General features: G+C 42.5%; 1 protein-coding gene across 1 annotated transcript in view; it reads left to right on the forward strand.

Moving 5' to 3' along the window:
• Nucleotides 1-17,078, forward strand: part of LOC137423211 (uncharacterized) — a 92,496-nt gene that overhangs the window by 33,144 nt on the left and 42,274 nt on the right. The window lies entirely within an intron of this gene.

The following is a 17,078-nucleotide window of genomic DNA, read 5'->3' on the forward strand; positions in this document are numbered from 1 at the left end:
GAGCTGGTCTGCCGGAGCCAATATCAGCAGCTGACAAACAGTCGGATTATGAGTCCGGCCTTGACACTGACTGCGAAGACGTGGTTCTGGATGACATTGAGGACTTACAGGCTGCCGTGGAAGATATGTAAAACTAACAAGAAATGTGATAGATCATGGACCGACTACAAGACGTCAAGTTTTTCTCAACTTTGTATTACTTTAATTCACCATCAAGTTATCAACTGTGACTGTCCTGCACATGTTGATCGATCTATGCACAAACTTTTTATAAAATTTCCTCACTTTTCTGACAATAAAACGTATTTGGTGTCATGAAAATATTATTCACTAGTGTTTTTTTATTTAATTATTCGAGAAGACCTATAGTTACTATTAGGTTTTTAAGGAGTTTATTCCTGAACACTCCTAAAATGCACCAATTTGAGTCCTTATTTTCATCTCAGTTCTTCGGGCTGGTAACTTTTTCTTCGGGCTGGTAACTCTCAAAAGTTACCAGCCCAAATGGCTGGTAACTATATGCCCCAATTTCACACACTGGAACCGTGCAATCCAGAAGGGCCAAGTGATCATTGTTGTATTATGGTTCTATGTGAACTGCATGTTCTCGTCCACACTGTTCAGGTAATTAAAGAAGTCTTGCTGTTCACACTAATTTATATATACAAAGGTATCATCTACTTACCGCAACCACAACTTAGTTTTGGAACAACTGTAATTCTCAACCACAACACTTTCAAGCTTTTCCATGTACAAATTAGTAACAATTGGTGAGATGGGGGAGTTCATAGCACAACCATTTAGACGTCTGAAAAACTGGTCTCTGTACGTGAAATAGGTTGAGTTGAAGCCTAAGTACACCAGATCCACAATCTGATCCACATGGAGGTTAGTACGTTATTTCAGAGTGATGTCCTTGTCAAGACATTCATGAACTACAGCCTCAGCATCCGTTGTTGGGATGGAGGTGAAAAGAGAACTTGCATCATAAGAAATATTGAACTCATCCTCCTCCACAATAAAATCATTTGTCTTAAACACAAAGTCTTCAGTGTTACGCGCATGATGATCAGACAAACCAACCAGGGGGATAATTTATCGTTCCTACAAATTTAGCCAAATTTTACGTGCAAGAGTCCACTCTGCTCACAATAGGTCGGAGGGGAATCAGATCCGGCTTGTGCATCTCAGGTAGACCATAGAAGGCGAGGATACTCAGTTCCGTGGGTGGAGTGATTAGTCGTTTTGTGCTTTCAGTGGCCAATGAGTGTAAATTATTAACCATGGCGCATACTGTCTTCCAAATACCACACGTGGGATTGTGACCAAGCTTCTTGCATGTTTTTTTGTCTTCCAAAAGGCTTACACACTTATCATAGTAGTCCTGCTCATTCAAAAGGACTACACCTCTGCCTTTGTCTGCTGGTACGATCACAATGCTCTTATCACTGGCGATGCTGTGTATAACATGGTCACAGCTTTGATAACAGTGAAGTGGTCATCTTAGACAGAGAAAAAAAAGTGGTTTGCTCGTGGTGTAAAGGAATCTATTTGGGAAAGAGTTGAATCACCATCTCTCAACAAAAGGGGAGGTTTGCGATTTAATCTGCCACGGACGTGGGACAAGGCCATTACATCTCTCCCACATCATCTGCAATCGTCACGGGATACCCGGATTGGTCAACGGACCAATTCATTTTTCCAACGGTTGAGGCCACGTGACTATTTTCAAGCTTCTTCTTCATTTCAACATCTGCCGTGAACAAGGTGAGTGGATTCTCACTGAAACGTCGATTCTACCAACTTGTAAATCCAGCTTTTACATTTATAAACTTTTACTGATTTAATTTGGCGATATTATCAAAACAACCTGCATCGATTTAACGGCAAGTACTGTTTCCCAGTTTTTATTATAGATACGGTACAGTACGTTGTAACCTTTAATGTCATGACATTGGTAATGATGATGATGGGTTAGAATCTCAGTGAACTCGGTGAAGTCCTTTGAAGAGGATGTAGGTGAGGGTGCTAATGAATCGTGCACCGAAGGGGATGCAGGTGACGACGCTGAAGAGGATGCATGTGAGGGTGCTGAAGGTGTTGAAGTGGATGGGCAGGGGTGGGAAAAAGGGTGATCGAGAGCTGTTTCTCTGAATTCTGCAGGTTAAGGTGCAGCTCTTTGTACAGCTGCAAAACATCATCCAACCCCCTCTTGAACAGGAGCCACTGCTCCATCATCGGGTCGGCATCTTGCAACCTATCAATGATTGTCCTCATATCCTGCAGGAAATCAGCCAGGAACTTAACGGTCAGGTGGGGTCTCGCCAACTCTTCCTCCTCTTTACTGTCCTTCCTCCCTCCTCAGAAGCCTTGATGATTGCTTGCAACTCATCCTCAGTCAGCTCCTCCCCATGTGATGTGATGAGCTCCTCTAAATCCTCAGGCTCCATGTCGTCAGCCATCCCCTTCTACCTCCCGTGCCAACACGGCAATTTTCTGCCTCTCTCCCATGGTGTTGGGAAAACCTTTGAAGTCGTCGACTACCTGTGGACAGTAAGCTTGATGGTGAAAGTTTTAAATTCGTCCAGCGAGTCTTTGATGGCACTAATGCACTGGGCTATGTTAACCTCCTTCCAACATTTCCCACCAGTCATGTCAGAGACAGACCCCATAACATCCAAGATGCAATGAAAGGTGCAGTGGGTATAATAAGTTTTAAATGTTGAAAGTAACCCTTCGTCAAGTGGTTGGATCAGGGAAGTGGTGTTTGATGGCAGGAATATGACGACATTGGAATGGGTGCTTTCAGTCCCTCAGGGTGGCCAGGAGCATTGGCCACCAGTAGGAGGACCTTGAAGGAGAGATTATTTTCTGCCAGGTACCTCTCCACTTGAGGGATGAAACAGTTGTTGAACCTTTCCATAAATATAGCAGCTGTTAGTCACACCTTTCTGTTCACCCTCCACAATATGAGCAGAGTGTGCTTGTTTTTAACCTTGAGAGCATGCGGGTTTTGGGAATGATACAGCATCATTGGTTTTATTATGCAGTCCCCTTTGGCGTTGGTGCAGCGAATAAGAGATACCTGGTCCTTGGCAGCATTGAACCCGCTGCTGTCCTCTCTCGCTTCGAGATGAATGTCCTCGTGGTAGTGCTGTTAGCTGGATTCAAAATCCCGTCTCGGAACCGTCTCGATAAATTTTCAATTTTCATAACGGGATCTCGGCTCGGCTCGGTTCCCGGCAAAGTAAAAAAAAAAAAAAAAAAAAAAAAAAATTATAATAATAATAAGGCTTCAAAAATAATGGAATTTCATTACAATATATAAACAACAATGAAAAAAATTCATTTCTGATGTTGAGTACTTAAATTCCGACTTAGCTTCCATTTACCGGGATGAAATAAAATACACCGCCTACATGCAGATGATCGGCCACCGATGGGACCGGGTTATCTCATTACAGTTTGTATTGTCGTGTAATTTCTTGCTCGGAATGTCAGAGAGAGGGAGAAAATGTTTCTGCCCAGGCATATTCGAGTCCCGGTTGGAGTTTCATTATCATTTTGTGAGTTGTGATCGCCAAGGGGCTCGCTCCCCCCCCCCCCCCCCCCCCGTTCCCCTCCCCTCCCCCGCCCGGCAATGCCGGGTACTTCTGCGAGTAAATTATAAAGCAGGCGGTGTAGTGATCACCCCCCCCCCCCCCCTCCTTATTTTGACTCTGTGACTAAAGTAAACGTAATCAACTTATCAGGCCTAAAGTGGAGATAAGATAACCAAAATACTTTCACATTCAAACCGTCACAACAAACCCCGAGGGATTCTTACAATTTATAGATTTAGCGTTGCAATTAAACATAAACGTTCATCAAAAACTCATTTCATAAAACTACATTATGTATTGTACTTGTATTAATACATTGTGTGTAGAATAATCCGTTATAAACGTGTTTTTAATCTAAATAAACATCGTCCCTCCATTCACGGGGCTCGAGCGAATCCCTCGATATTAATGTGCTAAAGACCATAGCAACCACATTCCGTAACTCGTCTCCAAGGACGGACACGTGACCGTAGCGGGGCGAGGGCGAGGCGGAGTGATACAGCGGAAGGATTCAACGGTTTAAATGAAGCCGCGATGCGGCGGATTTTCATTGTGACCTTCATCCTGATGTCGTTACTTCCGCCACCAAAGGTGGATGGAGGTTATGTTTTCACTCCTGTCTGTTTGTCCGTTTGTTTGTGAACACAATATCTCAAAAAGTTGTGGACGGATTCGGACGAAATTTTGTGGAGATGCAGCGTGTGTGACAAGGACGACATGATTAGGTGTTGGTGAAGATCCGGATTCGGAATTCGGATTCGTTTGCAGTGCATTGTTGACAAGGGGAAAATCCTGGAACAGTGAGTTTACTTTATCTATCATCGTTTGTGTCAGTTCAGCTGCACTTGCGAAAAATGATGCTTGTGCAGAAGCAGAGTAATGAAAGCAAGGCTCAATAAATGCCTCTGTTATGGAAAATATCTGCAAGAAGTTGGAATTTTAACCGGGATTTTTTTACCGAGAAATTGCGTCAGTCAATTTATCTCGGGACCGTCCCGAGACCGTCTCGAAAGCCGAAACCGCCGGGATTTCGTCCCGGTCTCGGCTCGGTTGACAGCCCTACCTCGTGGACATTTTTTTTCCCAGAACAGGCTGGTCTCGTCAGCATTGAAGACCTCCTCGGGTACCCCTTCTTCTCGATGAGCTACATAAGTTGAGCGGGGAAAGATTCAGTTGCCTTGTGGTCTGCAGAGGCACGCTCTCCTGTGACCTTCACATTGTGGAGGCTGTACCGCTTCTTGAACCGGCCCAACCATCCCCTTCTAGCTTGGAATGGACTGGGGCCACTCATACCCGTATCAGTCGTACCCGCATCACTCATGTTTGCAGCACCACCCGTGCCAGCCAGATGATCGTACATGCACTTTGCCTTTTCACAAATCAGAGGTTCATTTAATGGCACATTTTTCTGCGCATTGTCCTCAAGCCATACATTCAATGTGTTCTGCATTGCTTTGATGGGAAGTTACCTAATCTGGATAAACACTTAGGTGCTGGGTATTGTGCTCGCCGCGACACTTTCACGAATTGCCTTTTCGATTTTTAACGTGACACTTTCACGGCGCTCAGTCAGCTCATTCACGTCATAGTGCCTGCGCACAGACGCCACACTCTCACCCCTTTGTAGTCGGTCAAGCAGCTCTACTTTCTGGCTCAAGCTCATGACTTTTCCTCTGCCTCTTGATAGCAAACTAATCTCCTGCACTACTCATACGCTTCGGACACATGATCAAACAATGTGTGCAAAAAGTTCACGAGCACGAGGAATCACAGCAGGCCAAGGCACCGGGACCAGAAGAAAGAATGAGACCCAGAACATGCTGTGCACATAAGTAGTCATGCAGTGATTGTGGGTAGATGGAGGAGGGGTGGGTCATGGGACCATTGCTTGTTGGGGATGGTGGTGCAGGATGGTATATGTGCACATACAGCTGCTTCATGTGTGGTTGGTGGAAGATGGTTTTAGAGCTTTGTTATGCACGTGGCTGGTGGGAAATGGATTGCATGGGCGGTGGAAGATGGCTTTAGAACTGTGTTGTGTGTGTGGCTGGTGGCAAATGGTTTCTGTGGGTGGTGGAAGATGGTTTTAGAACTGTATTGTGCGCTCGGTTGGTGGAAGATGTTTTGCATACATGCAGCTGTTTGATGCGTGGCTGGTGGGAGATATGCTTTTTGCGTTCATGCAGCTGCTTTATGTGTGGCTGGTGGAAAATGGTTTGGAACTGTTATGCCCGTGGCTGGTGAGATATGTTTTTTGCGCTCGCAAAAAACGTGAATACGCAAAACTTAGGGCTGCAAATGTAGAAGCAGGTCACTGTATGAATGGGGAATGCATGGGGTGTATGAATGTCAGGGTTCGACTGTACTACCATTTTGAGTAGGCCTGGTTTATTTTATTTATTCTTTCGTTTGAGCTGTTGCTTTTACTGATTAGGAGATGGGAAATGTAGCACCATCCATGTACTTATTCTACTTTACTGTAGCTTTATTTATTTTTCCACGCGTCGACTTGTAGTCAGGGGGGTTATGTCATCCCGTGGGCACTGAATGATTAGAAGATCCCACCTGTCTAAACATGTTATATAGCTACCAGAGAACACAAAAAATAATGTTGGCAAATTTGAAAGTGTTGTGGGGGCTTGGATTTCAAGCATGTTGTTTCATGTTGGATTTCAAAATTGCCACCATTTAAGGTTTATTTCTTTAATAAATCTGGATTTGAATGTGGTATAAAGCTGATTTTGGTGGCAAAACCTACATTTACCATGACAAGGAAGTAGTAAAACATACATCTGACATGATCAAAGTAAGATATATGTGATTGGTGAGCCATACTTAGTCACGTGAAAAAGTAAGTACACCCCATGTAAAGTTTTGACTTTTTCAACATATTTCAACATACAGCTATTTGATCTTCATTTCAACAATATTGATAGATAAAGGTGATACAATATAACAAATATCATGAAACATTTACATTTTGTAGTTCTAGAAACATTTACAACATTGTAGTTCATTTACATGAACTACAACTAACATTTACATGTAGAAAAATGGCCTCTAAAGGTGGGTTTTTTTTTTTTTTTTTTTTTCTTACATTTTGTAGTTCATTGTATAATTTAAACAAATATAAATGCAAATTTCACATGTGGAAAAAGTAAGTACACCCCTACATTTATCACTACTTCAAATACCTAAAATTAGAATCAGGTGCACCAGCCCAGGTGCAAATGATTAGAACATCGTTAGAGAGGATCTTGGAGGATCCTGTCTTATTTAAACCTCAGACATTTCCTTTGGTTTGCTCTTTGTTGTTGGAAATGTGCGGCGTCACCATGCCTCGATCAAAAGAGCTCTCTGAGGCCTTCAGAAAGAAGGTTATAGATGCCTACGAGTCTGGGAAGGGATTTAAAAAGATCTCCAAACAATTTGAAACCAATCATTCGACTGTCCGGAAGATCATCTACAAGTGGAGAAGATTCCAAACAACTGCCAACTTGTTCAGGCCAGGCCGCTCCAGCAAGTTCAGCCCGAGAGCAGACCACAAGATGCTAAAAGAAGTCTCTAAGAACCCCAGAATGTCATCACAGGACCTACAGGTAGGTCTTGCCACTGTTGATGTCAAAGTGCACGAGTCTACCATTAGTAAGAGGCTGCACAAATTTGATCGACATGTGAGGTGTGCCAGGAGGAAATCTTTGCTCTCCAGAAAGAACATCAGGGCAAGACTAAAGTTTGCCAATGAACACCTAGGCAAAGACCAGCACTTCTGGAACAATATGCTCTGGACAGATGAGTCAAAGGTAGAGCTATTTGGCCACAGTATCAGAAGACATGTTTGGCGAAAACCAAAGACAGCATTTGACCACAAGAACCTGATACCAACTGTAAAGCATGGTGGTGGAAATATTATGGTTTGGGGCAGCTTTGCTGCATCAGGGCCTGGGCAGCTCACCATCATAGAATCCACTATGAATTCTTCATTGTACCAGAGGGTGCTTGAGGATAATGTGCGGCCATCTGTCGGAAAGTTGAAGCTCAACCGAAGGTGGACCTTGCAACATGATAATGACCCTAAACATACCAGTAAATCCACCAAGGAATGGCTGAAAAGAAAGAAATGGAGGGTTCTGGAATGGCCAAGTCAAAGCCCGGATCTAAATTCCATCGAGATGTTGTGGGAGGATTTGAAACGAGCTGTGCATGCCAGAAACCCCTCAAACATCGCACAGCTGAAAGAATTCTGCATGGAGGAGTGGGCAAAAATTTCTCCCAGTCGATTTCAGAGACGGGTAGACAGTTATAAGAAACGCCACTTGAGGTTGTTTCTGCCAAAGGGGGCAATACCACCTATTCGAGCCAAGGGTGTACTTACTTTTTCCACATGTGAAATTTGCGTTTATGTTTATTTAAATTATACAATTGACTACAAAATGTAAATGTTTCATGATATTTGTTATATTATATCACCTTTATCTATCAATATTGTTGAAATGAAGATCAAATAGCTGTATGTTGAAATATGTTGAAAAAGTCAAAACTTAACATGGGGTGTACTTACTTTTTCAGTGACTGTATGCCACTTTGAGTAGCGTATCCTTTCAAAAAGAGTTATGTATTGTAATAACCGCCATATTTATAAAGGTGTTAAGGAATGATGTACCAAAAAGATTTAAGCACAGAAAGCGTTTGGTTGTGAACAACTGCAACAATAATTGCTTACCTTCGATTTATATTTTTGGGAGGATGGAGGTGTGGGGTATGATCCAAATTGTCCAAACTGGGATATTGTAGGCATTCTCCTATCTTCTTGTTCAAGTGCAAGCAAGCTGGTGACTGCAGACACCTCGATATGGTCCCTCTGATGGAGGATGAGCATGAAGAGTGTTAGGTCTGTGATTAATGGATTTGGAAAGTTGATCGAGTTGTTTGGATTATATATCTAAAATGGTTCATCTTCGGTGTCACTATACTCTTCGTCATCTGTAAGAAGTGTCTGCTGAATTGTCACATGACTCCCAATCCTCAGAACAGCTGCAAAGGTCTGTGCAGTTCAAACCATTGCTTCTTCTTGAAGAGCCACCAGCTAACATTAGCTTCGCTTGATAGGTCTGTATTGGGGAGATATAACTTGCAGACAAAAGCTTCAATTGCAGTAAATACAGATACAGGTCGTTCATCCGTTTTCCCTAAAAGTGTAAGAGCCTCTACTCTCTCATCATTCGCTTTCTTCTCTGCCTCGGTTTATGAAATTCTACTCCAGGGATTTCATTAACAATCAAATGAGATATTTTACTTTCTTGCGTGAACAATCAGGGTTCTCAACACAATTTGCAGAGCGAATATCGACATAGGCTGGATGTAGATTAGGCATACTGAGAACCTCACCATCAAGAAGAGCCTCTTCAACCAGACTTATAAATTCAATATCTGCTGCTACCTCATCTACTGCATTGTCTTCTGATCCTTCTAAACTTTGCTTGTGGAGAACATTGGTAACGTGTGTTGTCCAACATTTGTAATGATATTTTATGTGAATTGCATGTGCATCCTAAGGTTTTATAGCAGTGCTGAGTTTTACATGGTATTTGTCATTATTGCCTTTTTCAACTGCTGAATGGAGATGCCATCCAGCTTTGTCAGTTCTAATTGTAAACAGTGGATTGCCTCTAGAAGATTTTTCCTCACAGAAAAAGCATACAGTATTGTCATATGGATTAGACTGGGAGTGAGTGAAAGTGGGAGCAGACGTCAAAGGAGTTGGTGCTGGCAGAGATTTTACTTTTTGGGCTATTTGTTTCTCATGACGTTATTTTGCCCTCTTACACATATTTGGATGACAGGTCTCCTGGTAGCAGCTTCTATGCCAAGTCGCACCCTGAGAAAGTAAGGTTTTTTCTGTTGTATCACCAATCCTCCTATTGATTTCAGGAAAGTTACGGTCACCATAAGTTACCCGCTCTCTGATGTAGTCCAACACCTTGTTGTATTTGGAGGGTTTAGCATTTTGTTAATTAAACTATATATGTATTTTTGCAAAAAGAAAATCTTGAGACATTTACGTTTATATATTTAAAATAAACATAAAATGTGGCAGCCATTTTGAAAAGCAAGATGGCTGCCAATTCATTTGTTTACCACAGTAAATTGAAAGTATACATTTTTAACATTTGACAAACATTTGGGGGTATATAGCCACCAAAATTTATTTCATATAATATTCACAAGTCGAGTTATAGTCAACAAGGGTTCACAAATGGTGGCCATTTTGAAATCCAAGAGGGCCACCATCTGCAGCACTTCAGTTTTTGCCAACATGGTTTTCTTGTGCCTTCGGGTCTAAATAAGGTATCTAGCTCGGTGGTATGTTCTAATCATTATGTGCCCACGGGACTCTTTATCACGACATAAGCTCTCTGACTAGCAGAGAAGAAAGCGAATGATGAGAGAGTAGAGGCTCTTACACTTTTAGGGAAAACGGATGAACGACCTGTGTCTGTATTTACTGCAATTGAAGCTTTTGTCTGCAAGTTATATCTCCCTAATACAGACCTATCAAGCATAGCTGATGTTAGGTGGTGGCTCTTCAAGAAGAAGCAAGCCCAAACAGAGGGTTTGCCACCAACCCTAGCTGCACTGTGACCTGCCATCCCAAGGGCTCATTACCAAGCTATAATCTGGAACTATGACATCATTGCAAATCCAACATTACCAGAACCAAGGGATTTTGGTTGGGATTTCGTAGATGGCCACTATAAACATGTCATGACCTCTCTGCCTCCTGCTCCACAAGCAGTAATTGATCTGGTGAAGTGCTCCTGTAAAAGAACACGATGTGCAACCAATCAATGCAAATGCAGGAAGAATGGTTTGAACTGCACAGACCTTTGCAGCTGTTCTGAGGATTGGGAGTCATGTGACAATTCAGCAGACACAGTTCTTACAGATGACGAAGAGTATAGTGACACCAAAGATGAACCATTTTAGATATATAATCCAAACAACTCGATCAACCTTCCATATCCAGTAATCACAGTCGTAACACTCTTCATGCTCATCCTCCATCAGAGGGACCATATAGAGGTGTCCGCAATCACCAGCTTGCTTGCACTTGAACATAAGCTTGCTTGCACCAGCTTGCTTGCACATAAATACCTCTCGAGAGGCGCCACCCCTCCCCTCTGTCCCCACCCTATTGGTTATGGGGAAACCACACCGGTTATTTTGAGCATTTCTAAGTGCAGGTCATTGTGTGGCCTGAGGCTGGATGAAGACATTACTCTTTGAGAAACGAGCAATAAGACAGAGCTGCAAGAAACAGTCAGGGTTACGTAAGACAATGTATGAACACTTGCAGTGTTTGACATTGCTGACTAAGATATCTTGGCACTTTTGCTCCAAGATTTGGTATCCTCTGAGACCCATACCATTGTGTTATTCCACATTGTAAAAAATTACAGAAACAAGTGACTAACAAAAATTATTCTAAATTTAAAAGGCAATGTAGGGATGACAAAGTACAGTCTAAAAAATGTCCTAAACAAGATAGTGATGATGTTGGTTTAGAGAGTGGCTAACAGTATTGCCATCACATAACAATCCCGACATCACTGCCTTATTTACACCATCAATTATTGCTTCAAGCTTCTACAAACACTCCACTGGTTACAACAGTACTTGATTACTCTTGTAGTGTAGCCACACACTGAGACTCTACAAATTAGCAGCCCGAGTACAATGTTATAATATCAGTACATGATCAATTTCTTACAAACTGCATGGACTTCTCTTATAACAGCATTCTATAATTATCTCCATTTGTGATTGATTACTCTAAGTTGATAAAAAGAAAAGTAGGAAAGACAACTGAAGCTGCAAGAAGTCCCTGAAACTATATCGGAACTCTTATACTTATGCAGAAATAAAATATAGGAGCTTCTAATACCTTTAGCTAGGCATAGCCCTAGACAATAGTCACAAATAAACACAACATGGTTCTCAATGGTACTAGACAATAAACACAATGGTATATGTTACTCGGAGGATATCCAATCTTGGAACAAAAGTGCCAAGATATCTTCGTCAAAAATGTCAAACACTGCACATGTGTTCCTATATTGTCTTACGTAACCCTGACTGTATCTTGCAGCTCTGTCTTATTGCTCGTTTCTCAAAGAGTAATGTCTTCATCCAGCCTCATGCCACACAATGACCTGCACTTAGAAACGGCCAAAATAGTTACTGTGGATTTACAGTCGAGAGAACAACTTCAAAGTGATCATGCTGCAGCGTGATGTACATAGCCATCTGCTTGACATTTTCATGCAAATTTTCGTCAACATGCATAGGGAATACCTTACCCAATTCGTACTCTCGCTGTTGTACACATACACTGGGGTATTCAGCAAATGTGCGAGAGTAAGAATTTCGTTTTATGTACCCCAAGTACCTGCACTGTCCATACGAGAAGCTCTTATGTAGGCTTCAACACTGGACACACCAGTGGAAAGTATGAATGGCTCAATATCAGACATGTGTGTGACAATTTCAGAACGCACAGCTCCATGTTGTTGCGAGCCAGTGATGATATGTGCAAATGAGCGAAATAAACAGTTACCGTCGCCTTTGATTTTTTTGAAATCTGTGATGGTCTGGACATGTAAGAATCACATCTGGACCACCACAACTCATACCATTGGACCTGATGAAAACGAGACCGAGCATATTGCATGCTGAGCGCTGCCATTCCTCAGTGATGGAATAGTACCTATGATCAGGCCATTCCTGTATATTGGCTGTTTGGGGGTTGCTGTTATTAACAGGTATATTTTCTTGGCTGACTTTCCATCATTGACATTCTGCTGTGAATTGGTGCGTTTGTTTTTCCCAGGTGGGTTAGCACTTGAACTGCGAACCTCTTTAGTTGAGATGACCACATCATAATGACTGCCCGTGTGTCTCAGGTAGATGGACTTAGCTGCAACAGTATGACCTTCCACATTAAACAGGTAGGCTGCCTCATAAAAGAATGGCTCATTATGAGCACAGTGCAAACCCTCACCAAAGTCACCCCTTTCTTTTATCTCAAGGCTACATCTTGACCTGATAGCCTGAAACAAGACCTCAGCATACTGCTTACGCATCTGAAGGGCCTTGTTTACCAATATCTTAGCTGCTAGAGATGACACAGCTTTCTTACAAGGGTAACTAGTCATTGTTTTGGATATATTTGTGTGTGTCTTTTTGAAAGCTTTGACTAAAGCTTCAGCATTGCAGAGTAGTTTCTTGCTCACCTCAAGAACATACTGATGCTTTGCATAAGGTTTAGGTTCAGATAGTTCATACCTCCACCTCATGTCTGCACAACGCTGGGTTCTGTTCTTCGTGTGACATGTCCGAGCACACTTTGGAATAGACTTGGCCTTCTTTAGATAGTGTGCACGACGAGCAGCTAGTTCTTTGTCTGTGAGTACTGTAGTACACATGACGAACACCTTTTATTATATTTCTGTGAGCAATGTAGTGTCTTTTAAAAGCAGCTTTGAGCTCGTCTCTGTGAGCACTATTGTACTCACTACATGCAGCTTTGAGCTCGTCTCTGTGAGCACTATTGTACTCACTTCAAGCAGATTTGAGCTTGTCTCTGTGAGCACTATTGTACTCGCTACAAGCAGCTTTGAGCTCGGCTCTGTAAGCACTATTGTATTTATTGAAAGCAGCTTTGCGCTTTACAGAGCCCACTGCATAGCTAGCTTTAGAGGAAGCCTTTTTCTCCTCACTTTCATTGAGGTACTTCTTGTCACGTGCCCGTGATAAAATCATCTAGAGCTAACATTTATCACACAAACAAATCAAACGGACAAACAAAATATATAAAAAGAGGGAGTGGTAGACAAGATGGGGAGAGAAGGGGAAGCACACAAACACAACATTTGAGAGCAGGGACATCGGGAGATGTGTTCCATTGCGCATAGCAATGTGTTCCATTGCGCATAGCATTGCTATGCGCAATGTTCCATTGCGCATAGCAATGATCTCTCTGACTCTCTGGAAAATCCTCTCTATCTCTTTGCTGATGACTCCACTCTCTGCCGCTCCATTCCTCTTCCCTCAGATCGGCAGTCTGCAGTCTCCTCACTCTCTGAAGACCTGGACAAAATCACAGACTGGTCAAACAAGTGGAACATGTCTTTCAATCCTGCCAAATCTCACTCTCTTACTATGTCTCTCCGAAAAGATCGACTGGACAACCCTCCCATCTACTTTCTCAACAATCCTCTCCAAGAAGTTCTGTCACTCAAGCTTTTGGGTCTCACTATCTGCCATGATCTTTCTTGGGAAAACCACATTTCCAAGCTGGCCTCCAAAGCCAGTCGCCGACTGGGCATCCTCCGTCGTGCGAAGTCCTTCCTCGGCACACCTGAGCTCCTCACCACATACAAGGCTTTCATCCGCAGCTCAATGGAATACTGTTCTCCCCTATGGGCTGGTGCTCCTGCCTCACACCTGGCTCGGCTTCACGCTGTTGAATCCAAAGCTTTCAAAATCATTGGAATCTCCTGCGATGAAGCTATCTCTGAGGGCCTTTCACTCACTCACCGCAGGCAGGTAGGTGGTCTTTCTGTCTTCTACCGACTCCTCTCCGGCCTTGCTCCCCCAGCTCTCTCTGTGCTCTGTCCCCCAAATATTCCTACAGGTCGCACAAGATCTGCCAGCAACCCTCTGATGGTTAAACTGCCGAAATCTCGGCTCTCTGCTCACCTTCACTCTTTCATTCCTCTTTTCTCCCGCCTGTGGAACAAACTCCCACACTCCCTTCAATCCCTCTCCTCCCTCTAGGTCTTTAAAACAGCTGTTCACCACCATCTCTTATCTTCCCCCATCCATAACCTTGATCTTTTCTACCCCCACTAATTCACCCCAGATCCACCTTGTTTGAAATTCCAACTTATTTCCTGGAAATCGTGGCAGTGTCCATATGTTTATACCTCTCCCACCCCCCCCCCCCCCTTCACATGCCTCCCCCCCTTCACATGCCTCCCCCCCTTCACATGCCTCCCCCCCAAAGCCCTCTCCCTCCCACAGATCTCTCGATGTCTCCATGTCTCTCGGTCCCTGCTCTCAAATGTTGTGTTTGTGTCCTTCCCCCTCTCTCCCCATCTTGTCTACCGCTCCCGATGTTATTTGTTTTATGTGTCTGTTTGTCTTTCTGTGTGATTAATGTTCGCTCTTTCACGAGCCTCGATGTAGTATACAAAAAAAAAAAAAAAAAAAAAAAAAAAAAAAATCTGCTTGTTATTTGCATAATATTTTCTATTTTTGAGTTATTTTCTTTTGCTGAGCAGAAGGCGTATTGGAGGAAGCCACTGTAGCGGTTCTTTCCCTTTGATAGACCTGATAACATCCGTTCGCTCCTCGAATGTAACTGCTGTGGTTTGAGGGTTTCCCTCCAACCAATAGGGTGGGGACAGAGGGGAGGGTCGGAGCCTCTTGGGAGGAATTTATGCACGGCCGGATGTGAAAGACACTCGTGGTTTTTACTGTTTTGCTTACTTGAAGTGTCAATAAAACATATTATTCAGTCGAGAGTCGAGAGTACCAGCACACTCTCTGATAATAGTTTTGTAAAATTAACTTCAATGAAGAACTTTATCAAAATAAGATAAAAGTTCTTATCTGTAGTATCCAAATCCTGGTTCTGAGAAATCAGAAGACCTCGGTAATAGTTGAGTAGATTCTCGCCAGACAAATACAGTCACTGTAAATCATCAGAAAGACGTTAGTCAAACACACTGTACACATGACAAGCTTTCTTATCTGCGCATGCGCATAGCAAGGTTCAGGGTTGAGCGAGTAGGGAAACTAGGATCTTTATATTTAAGTATCAATTAATTGACCATTGACCCCTGCAGTCAAAGCAGTATGCCAAAACAAAGATGAAACTGTTCTATACGAAGGCCTCAGTGATGCGCTGATGTAGCAAATCTGCCGCCGAAAACCCGTGACTGGAGGGTTCGTGATCACGTGTCCCGTGTGCGGTGTATAGCACTGGTACCTCACTTTTATTTTATTTTCATAAATGTAACAATGAAAAACAAGGCATTTCCCATGACATGATATTTCTGCTGATATTATTTGATGCCACATAACATTATCACACATAACGCCGACACTGAGGCAAATGTGTCTAGCGGCTCCGCCCCCATCAAGTTGATTGACAGTCATAGCCATGCCTATCCCGGTCCTATTCTTTCACAAAGGAATGTAGTTTTCCGTAAGTTTTTGTGGAATCCTTTCAAGCTATGAGAATTATAATACCAAAGGATGTTGCAGGAAGTAAAACTCTGTCGAATGGTAGCAGAATCATTGCCATTGATAGAGGCAGCTCGGAAATATGCCGTCTGAAGAGGATTATTATTATTATTATGAACAAGATGATGAATTCCCGGGTTTGACCAATCTCGTTTTTTTGCTTTATTTTGCTTTTGCCTTGGTCTGGAGAACTGAAAAGTGATCCCTACCTCGACAATCAGCTGAACAGACCATGTGTAACCTAAGTGAGTTTTTAAAGAAGATATTCCTACTTTAGTTTTGTATGTCGCAGATGGGAGCGACATTTTTTTCCTCGCCATCCCTACATAGAGAGTACTAGCATATACTCTCTGATAGGGGTCTTCAAATACACTATTAAAATAAATGCGCAATTCACTAGTGTGAAAAAGGGGCGTGGCACCCATATTCTGAGGGGCTATAACTTGAAAACTATTGGAGATGTTGAGCTGAAACTTGTTTGGTATGAAGAGGTTTTTTTTATATTTTTTTTACTTCCAGGCAAATCTCAGTTGTCATATGGGAGGGAGGTACCTGGATAATGTGCGAATTGACATGGAATGACTCATTTAGCTGTTTCTATATTTATGGAGGTATGACCATTTATTGTATGGCCAGATGTTAGGAATGGGGTTTATGTGGTATCTAAAGTAGAAAACATACTGTGTTTATGTGACATACTTATGTGGCATCTAAAGTAAAATAAGAAAAAAATATTCTACAAGAGCGAAGCTTATGGAAGAACAAGATTTAATTGACAGTGAGGGTAGTGCGGCAATAGTTGGGCACAACCAGCAAGATAATAAATGAACAAGAAGACGTCATGCGGAGCACGGTACTTGCAAAATCTGCCCCCCACCCCCAAGAAAAAAAATTCCATTGATACAGCAAATTGTCCATTTCATCAAGATTAAAATTGACAATCTTGATCAAAGCTCAAGTCAACAGGAAGAAAAGTGATGATTTTTCAGATGAAAAATGATTTTGTAAGGTTGACCTTGAGTTGACCTTTGACCTTTTGACCTCAAAAATAGTTAAGTTTCCCTATTTAGTGACTCAATGTGCAAATGATGTTCAATTTTCAAGTCAATCGGATGAAAATTGAGGATTTAAAAATCTTGGCCTATGTTGACCTTTTGGCCTATG

This window comes from Myxine glutinosa, chromosome 3 (genome assembly GCF_964187855.1).
Source record: "Myxine glutinosa chromosome 3, kmMyxGlut1.1, whole genome shotgun sequence".
In the NCBI taxonomy this organism is placed as follows: domain Eukaryota; kingdom Metazoa; phylum Chordata; class Myxini; order Myxiniformes; family Myxinidae; genus Myxine; species Myxine glutinosa.